The sequence below is a fragment of the Belonocnema kinseyi genome, chromosome 8 (genome assembly GCF_010883055.1).
Source record: "Belonocnema kinseyi isolate 2016_QV_RU_SX_M_011 chromosome 8, B_treatae_v1, whole genome shotgun sequence".
NCBI lineage: Eukaryota > Metazoa > Arthropoda > Insecta > Hymenoptera > Cynipidae > Belonocnema > Belonocnema kinseyi.
In genome coordinates, this window is record NC_046664.1 from 43927428 (window position 1) to 43933774 (window position 6347).

At 26.5% G+C, this 6347-nt stretch overlaps 2 protein-coding genes across 3 annotated transcripts in view; one reads left to right on the forward strand and one right to left on the reverse strand.

The window, feature by feature from the left end:
- LOC117178028 overlaps positions 1–2552 on the forward strand; it is a 13702-nt gene extending 11150 nt beyond the window's left edge. The window contains exon 3 of the mRNA XM_033369226.1: positions 1944–2552. The gene's annotated coding sequence lies outside the window, so the exon portion shown is untranslated. The remainder of the gene's footprint in view (positions 1–1943) is intronic.
- Positions 1–6347, reverse strand: part of LOC117178029 — a 46574-nt gene that overhangs the window by 32743 nt on the left and 7484 nt on the right. The window lies entirely within an intron of this gene.

The following is a 6347-nucleotide window of genomic DNA, read 5'->3' on the forward strand; positions in this document are numbered from 1 at the left end:
TATAATAATATAATAATTTAAAATAATTTTTTTATTTTTTTAATAGTTTATTGATTGTTGATATTTTAACCAAAAAATTTTGAATATTAACTAAGTAGTTGTGACTTTTAAACAAAAAATATGCCATTTCTACTAAAATTGACCAATTTTTTACTCAACAATACGAATGTTAAAAAAATGATATTTAAAAAAAATTGATGATTTTTCAACAAAACTATCAAATTAACTTCAACTTCAGTTCATTAAAAACTACCTGACTGGCATGCTTTAACTGTCATTTCCTCACTTTCTAGAATTCTCTGATTTATTTGTGAAATTTTTTATCGGGCTCGTAAATTTAATAATTTTAATCGGTCACCATTTTGGGCGCAAGTTTGGGCGCGCGTCCGGTAAATTTCGTGTTTCGCGCTCGGATATTTCTTGTTTGAATTTGGAACGTTTGATTGGAACTTTATCAAAAATATCTCTTTTAGGTCGCACTATTTATATGCGCCTCCATATTCTGAATTTTCCACTTAATTAAGTATAGTTAAGGATTAAGTTTCTATATTTTCTGAACCACCTTAGAATAAATAAAGGAAACTGTAATCCTTTTTTCAGACATTTTTTTCTATCTCGCGTTGCTATGCTAAGAATAGGATTTTGGTTTTCATGTAATTTTTTCTGGATAAAGCAAAATATCCTACAAGTCTCATTTTAGATTTTTTACGTATTGCGCGTCTTCTGGCGTAATGTTGGAATTTTCGATTTTCTAAATATTACTTACGATAAATAAAAACAAAATTACGAGTCCTATTGGAAAATGGTTAAAAGACATTTTTTAGGATTTTTCAAAAGCTGTCACTTCTCTTTGAGACTTTTTTTTCGCAGTTTGCGCAGTTTGGCCAGCCTAATACTTTCTCAATCATAAATTATGAGAATTTAATCAATTATTACAAATGATTTATGTCTTTTTTTGACGAATAACTTTTTTCTATTAATTTATTTTCGTACCTTTTGTCGTTTTTCCACAAAATTTTTTATTTTAATTTCTAATGTCATTTTTTACGTTGAAAACAAAAAGTACGCGTCCCATCAAGAAGTGATTAGTAACGAATTTGGAGATCTTTTTTTGTATGACAATTTTTATGAATTCATCTTTTTCCGCATCCTGGATAGTTCGACCAAAAAATGGAATTTTTGATTTTTAATAATTTTTTTTTTAATAAAAATTTGAATTTTAGATTTTCCAAGAAAATCCAAAAAGTTGTTATGATAATCTTTCAGGGCTTTCAAAAAGCTATGTTTTTCTTCTTCTGACTTTTTTACATTGTGCATTGTTTGGTTCAAAATTTTGATATTCGATTAATTTTGAACATTTTGAAGATGCTGTAACTCTAAGAATTTTTTGTTGAAAAAAGTAATTAGGATAAATTGTTTGGCTTTCTGAGCACTATGAATAGTTGTAGATACAAATTTTAAATATAAAAAAATGGTTCTAAAACTTTTGAAAATGCTCTAACTTTTTGAGTTTTAATCCAAAATGGCTGGATGACGAACTAGTCCTTTCTTTTAGGATCTAAAAAATGTGTGCTAAAGATCAATTTAATCTGTTCATTTTTTTAGAGTTATCGTGTTTATGGTCGGATGGTCGGTCGGACAAAAACTGTTGTGTTAAATCTCGGATTTTTCTAATATTTTCTCAATTATAAATGACGAGAATGTAAAAAAGAAAAATAATTCAATCAGGTTTGCCCAAAATAGTATTGGCTCCATGATGGCCCATTGAAAGTATTAACATTCGCGTTAAGCGGGTTCGATTTAAGTTCGATTTAAGTGAAGGCCATTTAGGGCTATGTCCGAAACCGCATTTAAATAGGATTCCCAATGTAAAATTAAATACAAAATTTGTAAATTACTTGCATTTTTTGTTGTAGTATAATCACAGATTAAATTAATTTCAGAATACAGAGGATGACAGTTAATTTGAATGTTGGATTTGCGAAACAGAGGACCAGGAGCTGAAGCTGAAGAACATGAAACGAAGTGATTTACTGCCAATCAAAAAGTTTTCTGTCGTATTTGTTCACTTTTTGTCTTATTTTAAAACTTTTTAGTGTATTTTTTTTTTGCATTAGACTTAAAATTAGAATTGTATTTTATTCAGATAACTGCAATCCACGATTTGCATGTTTGATTTCCGTTTGAAAAATATGTCTTCAGAGGTCAGTGATCTGGAATAAGCCTTTCTTTTAAGTTTTAGCGGTGTTGGACTCTGTATACTATTTTGGCATGTTGCGTTTATTTTTAAATTAAGATTTCATCGAAAAGTGATATTATATTTAATTGACGCCTTTCTCCAGTAAATGCGTATTTAATAAGCTAAATATATCTATTTAGAAATTAAAAGCATGTATAAAGCATTGCATTATTATTAGTAAATGCAATTCACTCAACAAATTTTATACTAATTTTTGCCTGTTGATTTTCATTTATGTTCATATTTCCCTTAATGGTACATCTTTACTATTTTTATACATATATTACCAATTGAAAATAAATTAATTTTTTAACAAAAATCATATGATTATTAAAATATTAAAAATGAATATCCTAAAATTTAGAAAAATAATACTTTTTCAGTGTACAATTTACATAACTTAGGATGATTCAAAGTGATACGTACGTTTGGCGAAAAAAATATTTTTATTATTTTGAACATCCCCTTAAATACCCTTGAATTTTGCTCGGGAAATGTCCCAAAAAATGCAAAATAGTAACAGCGCAATATCATTTGTAAGTGTTAAGTTTCCAATTATTTTAAAACTAATAAAAAATGATTATTAAATATTATTTATTGTGTACAAAATTTTTCCGCTGCAAGAGTATCATTTTTTGGTTAGCATCTTTCGTAATTATTTAAACAATTTTCATTTGCTTAAAATTTTGTTCTTTATTCTTCAGATCGTCAAAATTGATTATTTTCTGGAATTAATGGTTACAATTAACCATTGTTGAGATTCACCTGTTCTCTACAATGTTCGCCAATTATTCAAATAAATTTCATTTACTTAAACAATTTTGTTTCCCCCTGTAAATCTTGAAAATTTACTACTCTCTAGAATTAATAAGACATTTGATAAATGTTAAGAGTGATATTTATTAATAAACTACGTAAACAATTAATAACCATTCGCTTGCGTCTTTTCATTGGAAGGGGGGTGATAATTCTAATTTTTTTGTATCTCTTTCACTATTTTGCTTATTATGCTGGTTAAAAAAACTAAAATTTGGTCATCTATCCTATGAAAAGTGGCAAGTGATTTTATATGTTTCAATCATTGAAAACTGCCTTTTATACAAAATTTCACTTTGAACATTTATTATCCGCGTCATTAATTATAGAGAATATTTTTTCACGGTATACAGAGAAAGCAAATCGTTTAAATAATTGTCAACTAACGTACAAAAATATATAACCTTGAGAATTTGTCAATTGATAACCTGATTTCTGAAAATACTAACTTCATGATTTGGTGAAAAAAATTATACAAAAATAAACCTTTAAACAAATGGAATGTATGTTCAACGAAAAATATTATTTTTGATTTGCATCAAATATTTCATTTATACCGAGAAATTGTAAGTTTTTATGAATAACTGGAAAAAATATTGTTTAAGCAAATAATAATTGTTCAAAAAATTCAAAATTAGTACAATGGGGTTGTGGTGTTTAAAATTAAAATTTATTGGGTGTAAATTATTCCTTGAAATTTATTAAGAAGCGATTCAAATTTAATTCACAAAAAAATAACAAGTGGGTAAAATTCAAGTAGAACAAATGCTTTTGAGAATATACTTAGCATATTTAAGCTCGTACAGGGCATTTATGGAGCATTTAAGAGAATTTAAAGTATTCATTGCTGAAGCAGTTATATATTCTAATTGGTACTAATATTTTGTATAACACACTCTAGAGTGAATTAAACGCATGCTTGTTTTAAATAATTTATCGTTTAATGCGAAAAATATGTTATCTATTACTCTGACTTCTTTCATTATTTGAATTTAGCGTCATTTCTAATTTGAGGCCATAAATTTTCCCGCGGAATTTAATGATTTAATTATTACTTGCGTATTTTTTAGATAAATTTTGCTATTATAGCAATTGAAATTTGAATTAAAACGTTTTATATAAGTAGGAAGACATTTTTGTATTCAAAGTTAATCAAAATAGATAATAAAATTTTACGATTCTCAAAGCACATAAATGTAGATCGTGTTCTCGAGCATATGATCATGCTCATCCGGAATATATTGATATTTATATTTTTAGTTTGTCTCTAGGACGTAACATTTCTAAAAATTGTACGTTTTAGTAGTTCTTTTCCCAGCAAATTAGCATTTTTAAACTAAAAGCATCACCAAGATTCCAGATTTTCAACAATTTTAGCTTTTCTTAGGGTTTTATGCCAGAAATGGGTATTTTCAGTCATAACTTATTAAATTGCAGAGATAAAACAATTTTCAACAATTTGGGTTTTTCGGTTTTATCGATGTTTTGTACCGATAATGGACATTTGTAAGCAAAAATCAATAGATTTTAAAAGTTCGTAATTGTTGAACAATTGGTATTTTCTAATATAAATATTTACCATTTAAACCAGATTTAGGTATTTTAAACAATTTGAGATGAAGTTAGTATTTTTGTCGGAAATTGGTATTTTTATTTTAAAAAATTATACTTCAAGAAAGATTCATAACTTTTTAACAATTTTTAATTATTTTGTTAGTTTAAACCAGAAGATGGTATTTTTAGTAAAAAAATCATTACATTTCAAAAAGATAAAACGTTGTGTCCAATTTAAGGTTGCGCTGGGTTTCAATCAGCCCCATGCATCGCCCCCACTTTTCTGTTTCCTTACGATCGGAGGGGAATTGTCGGTTAAACAAATCCAACAGATGGCGCCACAAAAAGTAAACTTGATGCTGTTTGCAAATAAAAAAAAAATAGATGAAAAAATAGTTCTAACTATTACTAATTATTTAAAAAAAGAAAAAGTCTTGAAAATATGTAGTTTAATATGAATAAAATTTAAATTTGAGATACATTTTAAAAGCAGTTCGAACTTTATATTTTTGTCATTCATTTTGATCATATTATTAATTTTATTATTTGTTAAAGTTAAAAAAAATTTTTTTTCTTAAAATTATTGATGTAGCTAATGAAAAAATTAATAATATTAAAGACCTCAATGACAAAAATGTTTAAAACATATACATGATCAGAATAATTAATAAAAAATATATGACGTATATTTATATTGAGGGAATAATTTGGTAAACTGTCAATGAAAACACTAATAAATGAGAAAGTGGATTTAATATTATTTAATAAAATGCATATATTTACTTAGATTGAACCGAATATCATATATACATTTATACAGTGCAATCATTTATTTATTGCTTAATCTTGAAAGCTATTTTCTCGCTGCATTCAACCCCTAATAATTTTATTAAAAATTTTAATATAATGGAGATTTTGAATTAAATAGTTAATTATATTATTGCAAACCTCATTTCTAAAATGAATAGACTATAAACTATTAAACTCTATAAACAAACGTACCGTACTCACGACGGACAGTAGGAGGAAATTCACTGTTTTCATTCAGCTTGACGCTCCGAACTTTTGTTTTCTCTATTTGTTTATTAATCATTTTTCTACACAAAGCATTGAAAAACTGAAACTGCGTACATAACAATTTTTTACGCTTTGATAACTGAAAAGGAGAAATTTATATTGTCTTACATTAATGTTTAGGGAATCATAAAATACAAATAATTTGTTTAGCATTCCATTTATTTGTTGCAAACAAATTAACAAATAGTCTTATTATCGGTAACATTTTTTGGTGCTAAAAGTGCTTCACATCAATGTAGGAATGACATTTAATAACAAAAATAATTTAAAAATTTATAATAACTATTTTTATAAACAATTCTTGTGGCAAAATATTATAATTTGAGATTTTTCAAATTATTATTTCCTTCAAGCGCCCAAAAGACTTCAGGTATTCCCTGAAACAATACATATTTAATAATATTTGATAAAATATAAAAATTTAAATTTATGTAAATACATTAGATAAAGAAATTCAAAATTTTTGTTCTTTTGCATAGAACATTTTTTTTTGCACTGGAACTATTTTAAGCTGTTGGGCGAATAACTGCTAGTCACAAAAATATATGGGAAGTTAACAAAATCAGAAGACTATTCATCATAGCATGCTACGCGCCGGTTGATAGTGATCCTAGAGAAGTGAAAGACGCCTTCTGGGACACTTTAAATGACACAATAACCA